Source organism: Pimephales promelas, chromosome 1 (assembly GCF_988280905.1).
Source record: "Pimephales promelas chromosome 1, fPimPro1.hap1.1, whole genome shotgun sequence".
Classification (NCBI taxonomy): domain Eukaryota; kingdom Metazoa; phylum Chordata; class Actinopteri; order Cypriniformes; family Leuciscidae; genus Pimephales; species Pimephales promelas.
The window spans coordinates 7465020-7486985 of NC_142769.1; the positions used below are offsets into that span (position 1 = coordinate 7465020).

Sequence of the window (21966 nt, forward strand, 5' to 3'; positions counted from 1 at the left end):
CAGTAAAATACCGTTAAATTTACAGTTTTTGAACGTGAAAAAGAACAACTCATTGTATAATTTACAGTGAAAAAAACGTAAATTGACATTCCCACAATTCCCTGTGTGACACTTGACATTTGATGTATTTTTGGTTCCTCATAGTTTTATTGTTTTTTTTTTTCTAATCAGTTATGTACATTAGGGTTTTATGTTACATTTGATGTTGTTAAATTAATGTTTATTGCATTTTTTTAATTTCATGTGTGTTACCATGATGGTGCTTAATGTTTGTGTGAATGACACTGTGCAGCTTCTTTACATAAGTATTGCTATATACAAGTGTTCACTTGTGATGAGCTGTGATTGCTCATGTAACTCATCACTGCTGTTATGATTGTTGGTTGTCAGTGTATTACAATGGTCTAAAACAGATATCAATACAGCAATAAGTTGGTAAATCCACATTTTATCAGAAAATAAATCGCGGTTTATTACTGTAAATTTTAAGGTAAATCTGTAAAACCATTAACATTCCTACCGTATTTTTAACGGTAAAGTTCACGCAACCACAGCTGCCGGTTTTTTACCGTCAAATTTACGGTTTATTTTTTACAGTGTAGGCTGTGGAGGTGAAGAGTCAAGACGACAACTCCCAGGATCCCATGCTCATTCATGACATCAAGCTACGCCTTTGTTTTGAATAAGCGCCCTTTAGTGGGGAAACTTACATATTGTGCCTTTAAGTCTGAGTTTCCTCAGTTCTGGGTTTGGTCTTGTTTGCATTTTTGTGTAGAGGTTGCGGTATCCTCTGATTACTTCTACAATCTCCTGCGTGTTTATTAGTGGTGATGACGAGATGAAACTTAATGAAGCTTTGGAGCCATTTGACCAGGTAAAATTAGTGTTTTCTTAAAATACTAATGAGAATTTTTAATAAAAGTATATTAAAAAGTTTTCATTTAGACCCTAAAGATTCATATTAACTTGTACAAAAATGGCATTATATGACCCCTTTAAAACTGCAGTGAACCAAAGACAGCTGGTGTTTCATGCCGTCACAAACTACCTTGTAACCAATCACGTCAACGTGTGATCGTTGACGAGTGGATCTCTGAGCTGATGTGAGTTAGTGGAGGCGGGGCTAATTTATATATATTTAGACAACCGCGAATATTAAATGAGGCAAGGGTGTAGAGTTATTCGAGATTTTTTTCCAAGGATTTAGAAAATATATATATTTTTCATTTAAATATCATCAAATGTCATTTTAGTGATCAAAGGTGAGTTAAGGGATACAATGATTGAAATGGGCTCTTTAACATATCTAGAAAGTGTATATTGTCATGGCTGATTGATGATACTTGTAATTGATAATTGTAATTTTATAGTAAGTTGAGGATTTTGGGGATTTCAACCATATTAGCATCAATTAAACCTGCATGTTAATTTGTTTGTCAACAAAGAATTAATTGTATAAATAGGTGGAGATATTAGATTATCTCACACTGAAGGCGGCCTGAGAGCTAAAACGCTTAATTGTTTTCCCTTCATGTGTAAAATAAACTAATTTTGAATGTGAATCGCAGCTTAATTTTCAAATAAATCGTCCCACTTTTTCCACTTCTGTGCAATTATCAGTCATCGATCCATCAAAACCTTATTTCTGGTGTTACTGTAAAAAATAAATAAATAAATGATCTTTTTGTGTATATAATACTTTCCTTAACATTCCAGAGGAATCTGCGGTTCATTATACCAGCTCTAGCCATTTAGATGACAGATGAAACGTCTTGTTTTGTATATGAAAGAATAGTTGATTCCCATTGGTCACTTCTGCTTCAGACAGGCCTATTTCCGGAAGAACACTCCAAAACCAAGATTTTCTTTTAGACGAGTGACTCGCAGAAGATTTAGACCCCTCTCTGTCCCTGGTGCTCTCAAATAGGAACGCTGTTTCCGCAAAGAGGCGTGTTATTCTGAAAGGAGCTCTGGGTTGTTGTGACAAGAGAGAAAAATGTGGGTGAATGCAAAGAGAACAGATTTTCCATACAGATTATGCTACAATGTGTGCACACTGTCACTGCAGTGCAGTTCCCAGCTACACGTTTGATATGACCTTAGCGATAATTCATCTACATTAATTTCTTCATGTTTTAAATCCAAAGAGGCGTGTGGCATTTTACTATCAAGCTTTACTGGGTGCTTTGAAAGGTCAGTAAAGCAGCTTCATTAGATTTCCATTCAGAATTAATAAAAAAGTACACACTTTTTCAAAAAAGAGTCCTTTTTATGGAAATAATATACTTTAAAAGAATAAACTTCATTAAGAACTGAATGTATAATGTTTCTGCACACATTACATGTTAATTGCAATTTAAAATGTATTACATTTTGACTTAGCCTACTAAAATAAACATATCGACCTATTTTGCCCTGTTTACACGAGAACGCTCGCGGGTGAAAACGTAAAAATATTTTATCGGATGTGCCTTTCGTTTACACGGCAACGGCGTTTTTGAGGCTCAAAAACGCAAAAAAGCGAAACCACCTCCAGAGTGGAAATCTTGAAATCGCTCCACCGCCGCGTTCCCGTGTTTAACGGTAAAAACGCAAAAGTCTGCTTGACGGTGAAAGTTGTACGCAGGCGCGTGGACTTGGCGTTGTTGTAGTATGCACTCCTAGCCGCCTGAAGTGCATACTACATTGAATTTCACACACTTTTGCGTCTCCATTTGCACGCGAATTCCCACACAAAACGCTCGTCTAAACGCAGAATAAAAAAAAGATGACGCAACGCCACTTTAGCGTTTACTCTTCAGAATCGTTTCCGTGTAAACAGCCATATTGATATACAATTGAGCTCATTTTCACCTGTCTGTAAAACGTGATCTATGTAATTAATTGCAATCACCTTGTGGTTAATTACCGAGATACACATAGGCTACAGCGGGTAACATATCCCTTATTGGGAGATTTAATAACATGTAAGGCTGATCAGATCCAAACCTGTTTGAATAATTGGTAATTATCAATTATTAATTATTATAGCCTATGCAAATTCCCCATATCGGTCAGGTCCCGAGAGTCTTTATAAGATGTATTATAGTTATAATCAATAATTCATGACAAGATATTATCTGTATATTTGCTAGCTTCTTGCTAATAACACGCTAGCATGATGCTAGCTACATGCTAATCATGCTAGCATGATGATAGCTACATGCTAATCATGCTAGCTTCTTGCTAGCAACATGCTAATCATGCTAACATGATGCTAGCTACATGGTAATCATGCTAGCATGATGCTAGCTACATGCTAATCATGCTAACTTCTTGCTAAAAACATGCTAGCATGATGCTAGCTACATGCTAATCATGCTAGCTTCTTGCTAGCAACATGTTAATCATGCTAGCATGATGCTAGCTACATGCTAATCATGCTAGCTTCTTGCTAAAAACATGCTAGCATGATGCTAGCTACATGCTAATCATGCTAGCTTCTTGCTAAAAACATGCTAGCATGATGCTAGCAACATGCTAATCATGTTATTATGATGCTAGCTACATGTTAATCATGCTAGCATGATGCTAGCTACATGCTAATTATGCTAGCATGATGCTAGCTACATGTTAATCATGTTAGCTTCTTGTCAATAACATCTATCTATCTATCTATCTATCTTTCTAACTAATCTATCCATCTTTCTTTCTTTCTTTCTTTATTTCTAATTCCATCTTTTTCCAACTTAATTCAAACTTCAAAATTCTTCAAACGCTCTGGTCCGGCTTTCTCAAGCCAACTTAAAGTTTGTGTCATCAAACTTTTTTTTCTAGTTGAATATTGATATACAATTGAGCTCATTTTTACCTGTCTGTAAAACGTGATCTATGTAATTAATTGCAATCACCTTGTGGTTAATTACCGAGATACACATAGGCTACAGATGCGGGTAACATATCCCTTATTGGGAGATTTAATAACATGTAAGGCTGATCAGATCCAAACCTGTTTGAATAATTGTTAATTATCAATTATTAATTATTATAGCCTATGCAAATTCCCCATATCGGTCAGGTCCCGAGAGTCTTTATAAGATGTATTATAGTTATAATCAATTATTCATGACAAGATATTATCTGTATATTATATGTAGCCTAATATAAGACAATGTGTATTTTAGGGAAGAGCTTTAAAATGAATGCCATCTACAGGCTTTATGAAAATGTCTCAGTTCAGCTTTATTTTTAGCCTGTATCGGTCTAATTCAGACCAGACCTAAGCATGCAACTGCAAATGTTCCTCATTAGCAATTAGCAGCTGCTACGCAACCCTCTGAAACGATCAATCTGCGTTCAATTCAAATCCAGGCAGCTTTTGAGGAGCTGCAGACATGCCTCACACACAACTTGAGTGATAGACTTGCTATGAAGAGTATCCGCCAGCTCCTGGCGTGTGCGAGAACTAGCTTCCGCACCTCTTTGAATTCCTCCCCCCGCACGCACCTGCTCACACGAGCACACACACAACGCTATATCAAAAAGGACTAATGCCATTGCACACATTCTAGCCAAAACACTAATTAATCACTAATATTTCTCCTTTTCATTTTTTCTAAAATCACCAATAGTCAGATTACTTTAATGATTCAAGATTAAAATATTCCACACATACCCTTGTGGAAAACGTGCGCTTAATTGTATGTGTTTTACCCTCAAACCTTTTTTGAAAGACTATACACTTGCAGAAGACTTTCATTGCTTCTAAACACACTAAAGTAGACTTTTAAAATGTGCACTAATGAAATGTCAATTTAAACATTAACTTTAAACTACATTAGAAACAGTAGCCTATGTTTTTAATAATTTTTTGTTTATCTTTAACAAGAACTTATTTGGATGTGTTGACCAACACCCTGAGGCACATATAAAGTGCTTGATTATAATTTTAACGGTGTGTTATTTAAAGGTCCCCTGACATGAAATTTTCACTTTCTGAGGTTTTTTTAGCATTAATATTAGTTCCCCTATAGCCTGTATTTGGTCTGTGTTTTTGCGTTAATGCAAAAATATTTGCTTATCCTTATGAAAAAGTACTTTAGCATACTTTTAAATAGGGCAATTGTGGAAAAAATATGCTTTAAAAGAAAACACTTAAAACAATAGTTCACCCAAAAACGAAAATTTGTCATTTACTAACCCACAAGTTGTTCCTGTATGATTTCCTTTGTTCTTCTGAACACAAAAGAAGTTTGGTAATTAAACAGTTGCTGGTCCCCATTGACTTCCATATATTTTTTCCTACTATAGAAGTCAATGGGGTCCACAACTGTTTAATTACCAACCTTCTTTAAAGTATCTTTTTGTGTTCAGCAGAAGAAAGGAAATCATACAGGAACAACTTGTGGGTGAGTAAATGACAAATTTTCATTTTTGGGTGAACTATTGTTTTAAGTGTTTTCTTTTAAAGCATATTTTTTTCCACAATTACCCTATTTAAAAGTATGCTAAAGTACTTTTTCATAAAGATAAGCAAATATGTTTGCATTAACGTATAGGTTAGCAAATATGCTAGTGAGAAAACTCAGAAAAACATGGAAGACAGTTTTGTTTTTTTAGCAGAATATAAATTGATTGAGACTGGTTCAGCAGATTTGTGTGGAGTGATGAATCACAAAAACAAGTTGCATGGTGATTCTCCAGAGCGGTGTCATCGGAAATCTGCTGAGAGATATAATAATAAATGCATCTCTAGCACCGTGAAGCATGGAGGAAGAGCTGTCATTGTGTGGAGAGCCTTTTTAGATGCTGCTATTGGTGAGCTTCTTCATTGTGAAAAGTAATTTAACGCTTTGGGGTACAGGAGAATATTGCAGAATGGCTTGCTTCCCACAACAGAAAAGTTGTTATCTAAAGAGGGATGGTCAGATGTCATTTTTCAACAAGACAATGCTCCTGCCCAAATTGCATAGACAAGTAGCGGCTATGAATCTATATATGCTTGTATATATATATGTGTGTATTTAATATTGCACACATGTATGTTATACATGTACATATAGTTTATCTTTACATATGCGTGTATTTATAGGTGTATATGACATGTAATACGTATGCATAATTTGTATGCATTCTTATCAAGTTAATTTTATTTACTCATTTAATTGTATTTTATTTTTCTCTTTTCCCATGTTTATGTATTCGAACGCGTTCTCATCCCAAGGCGTCATATACGACGCTTCTGCCAATGCGTAGACATCCAGCGCACATGGCACCCTTTAGCGTCAATATAACACGCTTCGGTTATGGGTAGGTTTAGGTCTGGGGTAGGGTTAGGGTTAGACCACTAGGAGGCGCCTTCTCCCCCATATATATATCTGCGTCTCATGTTGACGCTAAAGGGTGCCATGTGCGTTGGATGTCTACGTATTGGCAAAAGCGTCAGTATATGCAACCCGATCTCACAGGAATTCGTACGAATTTTACGAGGTGGCTAATTCATAACAATTCGTACGACTTCACTCGTACAAATTAGTACGATTTTGCTAAATCGTACATATTTTACGAATTAGCCAATTCGTATGAATTCGTATGAATGACCTACCCCTGACCCCGCCCCTAAGCATAACCGTCACGTGGGTTTAGACAAATCGTACAAATTCGTACGAGTGAGGTCGTATGAATTATTACGAATTAGCCACTTTTGAATCACTCGTACGAATTCGTACGAATTGGTCGTGAGATAGCGTAGGTATATGACACCTTGGGATGAGAATGGGCTGTGTATTAATATGTTTACATCTCTTTTTTAATGTATTTGGTCACTTATTTTTAACGTATTTGTAACATTCAGGAATGAGGGCAATGTGAAGTCTTGTTTCAACATATCATATTGCTGTTAATTGTTCTATTTATGTAAAGCTTAATTAAGAATTTAAAAAAAATGTAAAAAAATAAATAAATAAATAATAAACTAGTAGTTTCTGTGTCGGCTGCAAAGATAAACCTGCGATGCCGACTCGTCATCTCCGCAGAATAGTGAACGTGCCTATAGAGAGAGAAGTGGATTACATAACAAACGGATTGGTTGAATTGGTTCGTTTATTGGTTCGATTGTCTGAGAGACAATTGGCCTATACGTTAAGTTTCAGTTCATTTTTGTGATGCCAGGGAGACAGCAGATAGCACATCCTGCGTGTTTTCTTTATTCTACAAAAGGCACAACGTTTTCTTGATATTGTGAGTTTACACAAATAAAAGTAGACCCTTACAGTTTTGAAAGACGTTTTACTCTAGTAGAAAAACATTTAAGCTCAGCTTAATTCGCGGCTGAGACACGAAAGCTTTTACTCTTAATAAACATAAGGCACATCCACTTTCATAAAAAAAGAATATTTATTAAACAAACCAGTTTAAGAGCAGAAACTAAATAAAGTGCATAACTGATATGCCAATTCTGATATGTTGATACTGTATATCCATCTCAAAACAGACAGAGCAACCTAACGCAGACAAGTTAGATGATATCTCATGTTTGTTGTCGAGCTGTGGAAGGCAAACTGTGGTAACACTTTATTTTGATAGTCCACTTTAGACATTCTACTAACTTTAAGTAACTTTTCAACTACATGTCAACCAACTGTCATTAGACTATTAGTAGACTGTCAGCTTAATATGCGCTAACACACACACATTCATTCAACTGACTATAAGTAACTTGGCAACTACAAGTAAACTTATTCTCCTAACCCAAAGCCTAACACCTAACCATAACCTAACAGTCTAACCAGAGCCGGCCCGAGGCATAAGCGAACTAAGCGGCCGCTTAGGGCCCCCTGACCACCAGGGGGCCCCCTAATCGGGGTTATTTTTTATTTTTATTTTTTTTTAGATTACTTAAACAAGTGACATAAATCAATGAATGAATGAAAATGACTGAATGAATCATTCAAGACAACAAAACTCTGATTTAATGATCAATATACCTGCCTACAAGTTACAACTGTTGCTGTGTCCGCCTGCGTTTAAGTCATGCGTCTAGATCATAGACTGTAAAAACCCGGGTTGAAGAAATATTGTTTAGGCCACTTTGTTTGATATAATCACAACAATGTATGGCAATTGAACTCAGATCTTCTTGATTAAAGCCCAACACTTTATCAACTGAGCCACTGCATCTATTGTGGGTTTAGTTTTATTTGTTGGAAAAATAAATATAGAAATATAATTTGACACAAGAGGGCAGTATAGCCCAATTTATGGTTCTGAGTTTAAACTAAACCGTGACATCTACACATTTTCCAAATTGGACCAACGTGATTATTTCACGTCTTGTCGTGATACGGGTTGGGCACTGAAGTTACAGGAGTTTCTTCCCGTTGCTAAGCAATGGAACTAGGTCGAGTATTTAAAAGGTTATGGTTAACACGGTTAACGTGGTTTAACGTCGATGTAATACGTTGTTTTAGCGTACCCTTTGCTTAAATGAGGAGCTGGGGGACGCCGGAAAAATAGACATTTTACTCATTAGGCTGCTTCATTAAAAACGTGACATTTAGACGTTTTCTTCTGGGTGGATCCAGGCAAATGAATCCTTTTCACCTTGAAAATAATATATATATATATATATATATATATATATATATATATATTGCATTTTAAATAATAGAACATTTCTCAGTGATCGTAAATAAAACAAAATTCCATTTTTCTCGGTTTAATGAAAACCTGACATCTACACATTTTCCAAAGTGGACTATTTAGGCTGCTTTATTAAAAATGCAACATGACATCATGACTTTTGCGTAAACATATACGGCACTTTCGAGTCAGGTGGCGTGTCATCTCTACTCATTTTGAGCTATCCGCGTGTATCCGCGTGTATGCGTATATCTACGCCATTAACGTCCGCGTCATTCCGCGTGTCTGTACACGCAGTCAAATCTCCAGTCATAAATGCCATTAACCCCAGTGACGGTTATGTTTAGGGATGGGGTTGAGGTAAGTCATATCTTTTTTTTTACCTAGGATGGTAAGGGAACAGTCATAAATGCCATTAACCCCAGTGACGGTTAGGTTTAGGGACGGGGTTGAGGTAAGTCATATATTTATATAACGTTAAGTCAATGGCGTTCATAAACAGGCTGAAAGGCGATTATGCATCTTGATAGCACGCCAAAAATGGAAATACGAATTACGAAATACGAAATACGAATACTTTTTCTTCGGCGTGGATCCAGGCAAATGAATCCTTTTTTTTGCATTTTAAATAATAGACCATTTCTCAGTGATCGTCAATAAAAGAAAATTCCATTTTTCTCGGTTTAATGAAAACCAATAGGTCGTGATGGTAAGTTTTAAGTGTTATTCTGCTTAGGGCCCCCAAAAGGCTCGGGCCGGCTCTGAGTCTAACCACAACCTAATACTCTAATGAGAGTTATAAAACGGTTAGTTCGAATCCTTGATTCTAATTGGTCAAGAAATGTGCTTTATTCGCGATAAAACGCGGCTATGACCGCTTCACCCAACGGTTCTATTGATCGCTGCGTGACACTACGGTTCTATGTTGTTTTTATTTGAGCTTTCATGCATTTTACACATTGAAACGTTGGTGCTGTTCATGCTCAGGGACTATTTTTTCTAGCGGAAGGAAGGCTTTTAGTGATTTTACTTCAAGAAAGTTGCACTAATACAATGTTTTTTACTTTAATATTGTGTGGCAACCATTTTATAAAAGCAATAAGGTACTCGAGGCAAGTGCTGTATCGTGAATAAGTAACGGCTGAAGGGGTTGCAGGCACTCCGCTTTGCGTCGTGCCTAACAACGCCCTTCAGCCGTTACTTATTTACGATACAGCACAGCCTCTCGTACATTATTGCTTACTTAGTTGACATGTAGTTGAAAAGTTACTTATAATTAGTAGAATGTCTAAAGTGACTATCAAAGTGTAACCCAAACGGTTATTTGCAAACTTTGCATTCGTCCTTTTTCCCATAATCAATTTTAACAAAATGCTGCCACACTGTCGATGTATTTTTTGTTGACATGTTAGAAGAGGACTGTAACGGCTATTAAACGCTCTCACAATTAATTAAATAATATTCAGCATCAAACCTTCTACAGCCTACTTCTCTGTCTCTCTTCTCCAGTGGGTTGGGCTAATCCAAAAAAAAAGTGAAAACAAGGGGGGTGGTCTGAAGACAGACTGTTACCTGTGAAACAGGGGTATTCTGAAAACACCCCCATTAGCAGTTAGTGCTTTCCACCTGATGAAATGAGCACGGCAAAACTGATGAAATGAATGCGGCAAAAAAAAAAAAAATCAACCAATCAGAATTTTGGTCGAATCAGAACGTATCGAACTAATCGACTAATCGACTGGGACAGTACAGCACTAAAAAACATATTTTAGGTTGTTTCTACTGTTGTTCAGCACCAGCCTTTCCATGTCATGCAGTAAGAGCGCTACAGTATACTTCAGCTTCCACACTTTGCACAAACACTTGGATATGCGCCTAATAATAACGCACATTTGTCCGGGTTAACAATAGAGCAAGCGGCCAAGTAAAGTTGCTACTACTTGCATGTTTCAAATTATAATCCATATTTAAGGGCAATGGATGATAGGCGAACACATGGATTTCCAGTCCGACATGCTGTTACCACAGTTTTCTGCGACAAACCGGCTAATACAATTTTGGTCGACTAAGTCTCTTTTAGTTGACTAATGGATTAGTAGCAGCCCTACTAATATCCCGACCAGTGATTTGTGATTAAAATGGTTAAGACCATTAAAAAACCTCACTATATTGCCAATTTTGGCTTTGCCCAATTTGTTTTCGCCCAGGAGTGTAGATGTAAATAACACAGTACAATAGGACAATCCACAACAGTCATTATATTTTTTTGTGCTTCAATTCTCATTATTGTCATGGAAAAATTTCTCGAAAATGTCTTTGCATTCCGAGCTGCAACTGCAGTCCCTCACCGTTGACCTATACAGACAGGCGACCCAACTCATACATCACCTTAATGGATTCCCCATGCACAGCAACTCATGTTTGGTGTAATGTATTCTCCACATAGTGGAATTCAAAGGCCTTATACAGTAAAGGGACATGAGGTCCCGCTGTGTTTACATTGAGCTGGGTGTCTGTGACAAGACTCTGTTAATGCGGTAGAGAAAGGCACCAATAGCACAATGGACAGTGCCGTACCTCAAGTTTGTGGACAAATCAGATCAAATCAAGTCAGCATATTCCCAGCAACATACACAATCCTGTTTAAAGGGTTAGTTCACCCCAAAATGAAAATTCCGTCAGTAATTACTCTCCCTCATGTTGTTCCAACCCTGTAAGACTTTCGTTCATCTTCGGAACACAAATTAAGATATTTTTGATTAAATCTGAGAGCTGTGTCACTTCTCGATAGGCCTCTTAGGGGATTGAAACAGGCCGACCCAAAAGTTGTTAAAGACATCGTTAAAATAGTCCAAGTGACTACAGTGGCTCAATCTTATGTTCATCGAGTGGCGAGAACAATGCATTCACTGTATTTAGTGCCCAACAAAGGCAAAACACAAACAATTTCACGAGCACTGAAACGGAAGGAAATCGTTGGTAACGCTTTACAATACGGATGCACTAATATACATTATTTCATGCTTAACTAATGAACAGATAATCATGAGTTAATGTATAACTAATGAAGAACTAAACCATTAATTAATGATTACTACATCAGCAACTAATAAGGAGTCTATATGATTAATAGATTAAGTAACACATGAATTGCTATTAATTCAATGTGTCATTGTATATTAAACTAATAGTGTAAATTAATGTGTTAATTACCATAATTAGTCAAAGCTATGCTCTCCAACCTCCAGTTGTCTGATTTAATTAATGATTAGCTAATGATTTGCAAAGGTATCATTATGTTATGACTTTACTTGTTGGGGCACATCATTATTAACTAGTCATTTAGTAATTGTAGTAATTTTCAAATGAATTTGCACTAACAATTAAGTAATTAATCATCTATTAATGCATATTAGTGTACCTGTCATATTATCTGGAAGGTGAAATACAAGGCTTTGGCTCATTGTGGTAATTAACATATTAATTAACACTATCAGTTAAAAAAATAAGTTATTATGGGATCAATTCACAATTACATATCTAATTAATAACAATTAATGTATGAACTAATACATTAACCTTACAGACTCTTAATTATATTTCCTAATGTGGTAATCATTAATGAATAGCTTAGATCATTAGTTACACATTAATTCAGTATTATCTGTGCATTAGTTAAACATGAATTAATGCTTATTAGTGCACCCGTATGGTAGTGTTACCAAATCGTTTTTTGATTTTTTGATTGATTCAACATACATTTGTACCCTTCATTTTCTCTGAATCAGATCATAGTTGAATAAAAACTATTAAAAAAAAAAACATAATACCAATGCCATGTGACAACCAACATCAGAAAACTATGAACATTCAAATCTGTTGTTCAGTTATTGAATTATTAAAGTAATAGGGTCAGTAAAGTGACCTCAATTCCTTTTAAATCAATGCTTTTGAACATCTAAGAATATATATTGCAGTGAGTAGGGACAAAAAAAAATCCCTATTAAAGGGTTAGTTCACCCAAAAATGAAAATTAAGTCATTAATTACTCACCCCCATGCTGTACCAACCCTGTAAGACCTTCGTTCGTCTTCGGAACACAAATGAAGATATTTTTGATTAAATTTGAGAGCTGTATAACTACCACATTGGCTCCTAAGTGACTGCCTCTTGACGGCCCAGAAAGTCAATGAAGAAAATGTTTAAATATCCCAAGTGACTACCGTGGCTCAACTATATGTTTATCAAGCGACACAAATACTTTTTGTGCGAAAAAACAAACAAAAATAACGAGTTTATTCGACTATTTCTTTTCTTCCTTGTAGGCCAGAACGAGACTTCCTTAGATTTCCACGACGCATGCGCGAGAATTGCGATCTGAAGTGGTGTAAGCTGGTGTAAGCAGATCGCAATTCTCGCGCATGCGTCGTGGAAATAGTCGAATAAACTCGTTATTTTTGTTTGTTTTTTCGCACAAAAAGTATTTGCGTCGCTTGATAAACATATAGTTGAGCCACGGTAGTCACTTGGGATATTTAAACATTTTCTTCATTGACTTTCTGGGCCGTCAAGAGGCAGTCCTTTAGGAGCCAATGTGGTAGTTATACAGCTCTCAAATTTAATCAAAAATATCTTCATTTGTGTTCCGAAGACGAACGAAGGTCTTACGGGGTTGGTACAGCATGGGGGTGAGTAATTAATGACTTAATTTTCATTTTTGGGTGAACGAACCCTTTAAGCTATATGCAATCTATTAAAAAAAAAGATTGCAGATTTTGTTTTTAATGCAATAAATTTCATTGTCTCCAAAAAAGGGCCATATTCAAAAATTGTGTCTCTTCAAATCCTGCCGTCCCTGTGTTTGTTATTTCAAACTTAGCAGATAATGCTGATGAGGAGAAACAGTCACAGTCACAAAGGTCAAGCACAATGGGAGTGCAGAGACAGATTTCACATTTTCTGCCTGTGACGTGTGTCACTACAATGTCTGCAGATACAGTCACAGGCACAGGGCTAATGGTGTTCTCATCTCCTGCATGTCCTTCAGTGTCCTTTGAGTGTTGTGTGACCTGGTTTCCACTCTGGCCCTCGCATGGCAGAGCAGAGGAAGCCGGACTCCCTGACTTAACATGCTGCTGAAATATTGAAGATTTGTCCCTGGACTCTTGCTTCGACACCACTGGCCTGAGAGTATAATGCTCAGAAATAGTGGAAAAACAAGACGTGGGCAGGGGGAGACACACGCACACATATATACAGTACAAAGACATATATATACAGTATATATATATATATATGGCCAAAAATTTTTCTTGTTTTCTCTTATATATATATATATACACAGATATATATATAAATAAGAGAAAACAAGAAAAATCTGGTTTTTCCTATAGTAATCCAATAAAAAGAAGCAGATTTGAACAATTGTATTTGAGATTCAGATTAGACCCCATGTGAAATGGTTTGGTGAACACTATTTTTGTTCCTGCACTGTCATACAAATCATCGTTTTCAGTTAATAAAGGCCTCCTGAAGCATTTTTGTAAGAAAAGTCTCCATAATTACAACTTTATAAACTGTAATCACTTGATTTCCATAATGTCTGTTAATGTGTTCATGAGAGAGACGAGTTCTGGCGTAGGACTTCGGTGAGAGTAGACACTTCTCGCTTCTAAATCTTGACCGGTGTTTTGTTTTGCTCTATCATCAATACTTGTCACATCAGGTCACCTCTTCAGTCGAAACTAGACTCGTGAACACAGGCTGTTACTGGAAGCCAGACATTTTAGTTTATAAAGTTATGGATATGTTTTTACAAAATCGAATTGTTTCGCTTCAGAAGGCCAGAATAGATTACATTTATGATGGATGGATGCACTTTTTTGGCCTTCACAAACAAGGTACCATTCACTCCCATTATAAAAGCTGGGAAGCGCCAAGATATTTTTTAATGGAAATCTGATTGTGTTTGGCAGAAAGAAGAAAGTCATATACTGTACAAATAGGCTGGCTTGATGGTGAGTAAATCATTGGATAATTTTCATTTCTGGGTGAACTAACCCTATAAATTAAAATCATTAATTAACGAGCGAAAACATGTTTTGTAAAATACAAAACGATTGATTGCTAGGGTGACCCGAGCACCTGAAGGACACGTTTTTAAACATTGTCCAACAATGTAAATTCAGGGGAAAATTTCAAACTCGACAGTATATGAACCTGTACGCCTCAAGAGATTGTTCCCCTGCCAAACTTTTTGATAGCATAGCTTTGCCTGGGGCACTTCAATAAATGTCAACATCATTTGGCAAATTGTGTAGGGAGGAGAGCCCATTGGTATACAGGAGGAGTAGCCCTTATGACATTTTCAGAAAACTAGATTTGATGGAACTGACTGCCAAAACCTCAAGCACTCCAAGTATGATCGCAATATCCTACACTGTCAACGGTCTCACACGGAAACAAACCTCCGCTCGGGCTGCAGGCCATACACATTTGATGAGATGGCGTCAAGTCTTGATGTGCTGACACTTTTATTGATCTTCGCTCTGAAGTAAAAGTGCCAAGTAAATTTGCCTGACTGCATCACTTTTCACATTCTCTGGGGATGCAGAACAAATGCGATAAGAATTTCTACATTCAGAAATGTCTTTACCGCAACAATAACAATGCTAATATTGCATGTCGATGTCAAATTAAACTTCCAACGTTCAGGCTTCAGGTCCAATACATTTAAATTCCTTCTCATCAGTGGGCTGTGATCAATTAAAAGTCAAGGGGTCAATGTGATAAACTCTAATCTTAGCTGAACATCTAGGCAAGAAGCCAGGACAAAATACGCCAAGAGAAATCATAATTTTCTAATACATAATGCATGATGTGTCTGTCAGTACAGTGGAGTCAGAGCAGACCTTCTCTACTATTGATACTGTTTCTACTGTATGTGCCTTCTAGCATTTTCTATTTCAAATCCTTGCCTTTAATGGTGGCTACCAGGTGAGTGCACATACACTTGCCTTTTTATGGCTGGCAGGCACACAAATATGTACAGGAGCAATGCTGCAACTCTAGGGTGTTTTAAAATTAATATTAAAATCAACAGCAGAAACTAACCAACATCCAAACTCAGTCTCGCTAGCATTCATTTGGCAAAGCATTCATACAATAATAAATAATTTGCAGTTTGCAAGTGACGTTCAAGTCGATAAATCTCCAACACAGAGCCAAAGTGACTTCAACGAAGATTGATGAAAAATGTGATGGCTGCCCTCAAATGGGCTTGAGTCTATTTGAGAGTATATGGAAGCAGCACAATGGAGATTAGTTTTGAAAGGAAGACCATTAGATGAGGCTTTTAATGCTGCGGTGCCTCATAAACCTCAGGAATAATGGTGTTCGCTTCCTAGAGTGCTGGAACCGTGCTTGATGCGTTGGGAATTAGCCAGATGATTGAGCATTAGAGAGCGCACTGAGTGATCAGACTACTTCAGCTCTCTAGATACAAGACATAAATGATGTAAAGGGAACAATCGCTATGGATATTGTAACCGATACTACTCTGATACAGAGAATTAATGTACGTTTACAGTAATGTATTGCAACAAAGTGACGTAAATAAACGTTCACAAGCCCATGCTTACATCGCTTTGGCCATTTTGGGGTCACTTGGGAGTTTACGGTTTGAAATGTAGCAACATACTTAAATTACTTCAAAATTACTTCAGTAAAGGAGATGCAATTGTTCTTACAAACAAAAAAATCTTCTCTTTACATCTGATGACTTTATTGAAACTGTAGAATGCAGGGATGAACAAAATTCAGAATTTAAGAACAGGCTTTTTTGCCATTAAAGAGCTGGATTTTGAACTTAAATGGCGAACATCAGGGGTTGAACCCAATTGACCTATGGCTAAGCCACGCCCCCTCCACTCACTCGGACACAGAGTCAACATTCGGTGGCAGGCGCTATGGCAGCTGTCACGGTAGACATTTCACAAGGGACAATTGGTGATTTTGGGAGGCAGAAAGATTATACATCATCTTGAAGTCACCAAAAGGGCCTTAACTTTGCATTGGAGGGTTTTATTAATAATTTTATTGTTGAGAAGGTCGATGAAAAGCTTCAGTTCGAGGCAAAAATGTACAGGTCACAGAGTAAAATGCATACGTTTCCAGGACAAGCCTTTTTACCATCTTTACCAAGAGTACTTCTCCGTTAGTTTGGTGCTACAGTATTTACATGAATCATTCAGCACACCATTGCTAAAATTTGTTATCTCGGTTATTTACAGATACTGTACGTTAATGAAGCTGTTGCATGATGTACAACAGAGCTAGAAGCTAATGTTAACCTTTTCTAAAGTTAGGCTAACGTTACACTAGCGTTACATTAGAAATGTTAAAGATAACATTCAAATACATTCTTGACTTAACATTACCTTAGAACAGATTTATACATCCTTGTTTCATCTATCCACTTTTAGTTGGTGTTGTGGTCTACTGCATAACTTAATCCAGAGCAGACACTGATCTCGGTTAAGATGTTTGGGAAAGGGTAAAGAAAGCACACCGTCGAGCAGCCTTTAGGGATACCTAGTGTTGGAGTTGCATGTACCCCATTTTAAACTTAAAGGAGTAGTTCACTTTGTTTTAAAAAACTTTTGCTGATAATTTATTCACCCCCATGTCATCCAAGATGTCCATGTCTTTCTTTCTTCAGTCAAAAATAAATTAAGGTTTTTGATGAAAACATTCCAGCATTTTTCTCCATATAATGCACTTCAGTGGTAACCAAATGGTTCAAGGTCCAAAAGACACTTTCAGTACAAACTGCAAACTGTTCAAAGGGCTTTAAACGATTCCAGACGATGAATAAGGGTCTTATCAAGTGAAATGAACGAAGCAAACAATCGCTCATTTAAAAAAAAAAAAAAAAGTTTAAGTTTTATAAGCTCAAATGCTCGCCTTGCTCATCGCATTTGGGGGCGTGGCTTAGCCATAGGTCAATTATGCACTTAAAATGCTTCTACCCCTATTAAGAATGTTGTTTTGGGTCATTCTTAAAACATTTAATAATTCTTCTCAAATTATTCCCCATTTTGCCCTGCACATGCTCTCCTTGAGCTATGTGCAAAAACGAATTTGTGCAGCTTTGTATAAGCTACTATATGGATAAAATACAAGTGACAATGTGAAACGTCTAGATAAACACAAAACAATGAGGGAATATTAACAATTTTCTTTTAGCCCTTGATGTTTTTCCTTGGAACTTGAGTCTTTCACACAAACTTTAAAGATATATATAGGTTGAACACATGTATGTGCCACCCGGTGGCTTATCTTCCCTGATTTACCTGTAAGAGCAGAGCCTGAAGGTTGAATTAGCAGGATGTGTATCTGTCATTCCGAAAACGAATTGATGCTGTATTAGCCACAAAAGGAGGCCCTATACCATATCAATAAATTATTGTGGTCTAAACCAAGTGCTTTAGTTTCATTGTCCAACAATATAGTAATAGATGTATGGATACAATAAACAGATGTAATCTAAAACTCTCCAAACCACTGTCTATATGCATGCATATTTTCACTGAATTCACACGTCTGTCTGAAGTAACAGTTCAGTGTGAGCTCACTGCAACACTCATTATCAAAGAAACTGTTCACACACTCACATTGTAGATGGAGTGTTAAAGCACAAGCATTGCATACCGATTTGATGTAGTGCACACATAAAAAGAATCAAAAACGCAATAGTTAAAAAAAATTTAAAAAATGAGGGGGTACTGAAAAAATTAAAAACAGTCTGTGCAGCCCTGTAAGAAAATTACCATAGATCACAAAAAAATTAATAATACAGAATGACCTGACGGTCAAAAAACAAGAGGCGTGGACTGAGATATTTCTTTTCAATAAAAAGGGGTGCAATTGAGAGAATTTATTTATTTATTAAAAAAAAATCTGACTTTATTAACATGACCCTGAACTGTGCTATTAATATAACATCAATCCCCCAGCAGGAGAGGAGACTCTGGGCAAGACAGCGGCAGAAGTGGGATGGGGAGGGAAGTAAAACACGGGGCGCTGCTCATAAAAGGTTAGCTGCAAGGACACAATTCATTCTCAATGACACAGGAATGAATATCAGACTGGGTGCAATCCTCTGGAAAGGCATGAAAGAAAGAGTAATAGGGATAGAAATGCTTAAAATTAATTTTGAGAGTGTGGAAAGAGCCAGTTTAGATTCCATCAAGGCTTTTCTTTAATGATTAGCTGTGTTGGTTTGAAAAAAGGCTTAATTCACCACTCGTTCGCTATAATAGTGATTGGAAGTCAGATTAATTTCTGCACTCTAAAAAAGGCTGGGTTGTTTTAACCCAAATTTGGGTAAAATATGGACAAACCCAAATGTTGGGTTAAAAATGTCAACTTTCACTTTAAACGGTATTTTTTTTTTAAAATACATCTTTAACCCAACATTTGAGTTTGTCCTTATTTGGACAACAACACAGCATTTTTTAGAGTGTGAGAACAAAACTTTTGTTTTAATGAACTGGTTCAAAAACCGAGCTGTTCGTTTATGTCTCCGTGTAATGACGTCAAATAATGTGTATGTGACGCTGAAACGTTCAAATAAAGCCTTCATTAGCATTCTTGGAAATAAAGTGTTCTTTAACCAAACAAAAGTTTACAGTACACTTAAATACTGTAACTTCCCTTTAATTCCATTGCATTTTTGATTTACTTCCTTAAAGCTGCAGTCCATAGCTTTTTTGGGTTAAAAATTATCCAAAAAACATATTTGAGAAAATAGTAATAATGTTTTTAATTCCAGTGGTACTGGACCCATGCGAAAACAAGGATACATATCGGAAGGTTATTAAATGTAGTCACGCAATGCTGAAGTTGTCAACATGTACAATTTGAGTACAAAGTATAAGTTGAACGGTTTTACGTGATATGATAAGCGATTTTTAGATTTAATCAGCGCGATTTACTGCGACGTCAGAATCAGAACAAAAGTGGACGTTAGTTACTTGTTCAAATGACATTTTCCGGTGAAAATTATTATGTTGGTCATACTTATGAATATTTAAGAATAATCTGTGATTCTGAATGCCAGTATCCACATCGGCACGGGACTGACAGCCTCACACTCTCCTCAAACATCGTGTTCATCCAACCCGATCTCACGGCAGTTTGTAAAAATATTACGAGGTGGCTAATTCGTAACAATTGATACGACCTCACTCGTACGAATTAATAAAATCTTTGCTAAATCGTATGATCAATTCGTATGAATTCGTACGAATGACCCCGCCCCTAAACTTACCCATGACGTGAGTTTAGACAAATCGTACAAATTCGTACGAGTGAGGTCGTATGAATTAGCTATCTTTAAATCACTTGTACAAATTTGTAAAAATTTGTCGTGAGATAGCATTGGTTCATCCGCGCTGTGCCGTGTCGAGGGTGTTGAAAAACAACTCGCGTACAGTTGATAATTCCGCGAATGACTGCAATTGCAGATTGTGAACAGAGATGGCGACAAAGAGGTAAAACACCAGCCTGCAGCTTTAAATTCAAAATCACAATTCTGTATCTTTTTTTGGTTTTATTTTAAAATTCAAATTCAGGAACTGAACAGGAATGTAAAAGGTATTCTCTATTCTAAGTGCTGTATAACCATGGGAGACTCATTCTAATAACTGAACAGTATTGCTTGTTTAACAAAGCACACAACAATCCTTCTTTCTATGAATTATTCATCATGTTTCTGAATTCTACATATTTAGTCCCTAAATTTACTGTCATAATAAAGCTGGGAACTACAGATCCACGGCCTAGTTAATCATCAACACAAATAATGTAAAAGGATTATGTTATCTTCCATTTAAATAATGTAAGTAAGCATAATTACATTGTTAAAATGAACATTTTGTGAAAAGTAATTTGAACAACCATTATTTTTTTGCTTGAGTGTATGACTCAAAGGCAGAAATAGATACTGTATAGAATCGAAAAGCTTTGAGGAGAGCTATTTCTTTGAGCTGAGACTTGTGAAGGATCACCACAATAATTCCCTGTCAGTGACTTAATCACTGCAACTGAAGATGTTTCTCAGAGAGTGAGAGCTTCAAGAGAAACTAGTGAGTGAATCATCTTCGGGACTTTCAACCTCCTTTGGGGTTTCAAAAGAAACAGCTGATGGTTATGAATATAATGACAGGAAACCAAAACAAAACAATTAACAAAAGGGAATATCATTCTGTGTAGATAACTTTGCATGACTTCACTGTGCCAACGTTAGTACTTAAAACTGAATCTGACGTTTTGTATTACCCTTCAATCTGAGAATTGTAACCGAGCACTGACCTCTCCAAACTCATTTTCCCTCACATTTTTTGTTAAGTTAGATGTAATGAATCGGAATTTCCCTAGCGGGAATCTGCATAGCTGTCTATTTCAAGACATAATGCCCATGCTCTATTTTGTTCCACGAATCAAAGAATGGCCATTCAGAAAGACAAAGGGGTTTTGAATAGGACGCTGATAAGAAAAGCTCACTGTAACCCTGCTTAAAATACTGTAATTGAACACTCATTTTGTCTGAGAAACTTTACCTCTGTTTTGGGGCCACGATTTTCCAGGCCCAATGTCCACAAAAACCACAAAGGTAACAAAACATCTGTCATTATTTGTGTCATACGATGAAATCTACACTGTAGAAATATACTTTTTCAATTTGTGTGGTGAAGCCGTGTGACGTTCTCATTACGTCACTGCATTGGTATGTGGCCAATGAGCTATCGCCATTGGACTATATAAACTTGTCATTCTTGGAGGGCGTCCTGGAGTGCGTCCTGGTCTGATCTGTTTAGTCTAGTGTGCCGTTGGGTTACTAAGAGATTGTGCGTGTGGAGGCTGCTTGCTCCCAGGTAAGTTTAACACTGTGTTTCGGGGCATTGGGGGAGGTTTTGGTTGGTTCTAACTTAAGTTATAGCCCTTCGTTTCAGTATGGTGTGCCTTCAGGGCTTCCATTAGTGTGGCATCGCAGTTTGAATGGTTGCAGTCAACAAGGCTGTTGAATAATTGTCTTTGGTATATGTCGTCGAAGTGTTACTTTGTTGTATCCTCGGGTTGGTAAATTAGGATAATACCTCATTGCATTATCGGGTGGGTAACTGGTCGATAGCTTCGTTAAATTGAAGTCGAAATTATGTATTTTTTGTTGTGCATTGCAGTTGACTTGGTGTTTGGAGTGAGTCTCTGCAGTTGTGACTGCATTTTTTTGTGAGCGTTTACAGTTTTCATACTTTATTTTGGGTATATTGTAAATTGTCTGTC

At 36.8% G+C, this 21966-nt stretch overlaps 1 protein-coding gene across 3 annotated transcripts in view; it reads right to left on the reverse strand.

The window, feature by feature from the left end:
• The window catches only part of kcnip4a (potassium voltage-gated channel interacting protein 4a), a 216254-nt gene that overhangs the window by 148112 nt on the left and 46176 nt on the right, over positions 1-21966 (reverse strand). The window lies entirely within an intron of this gene.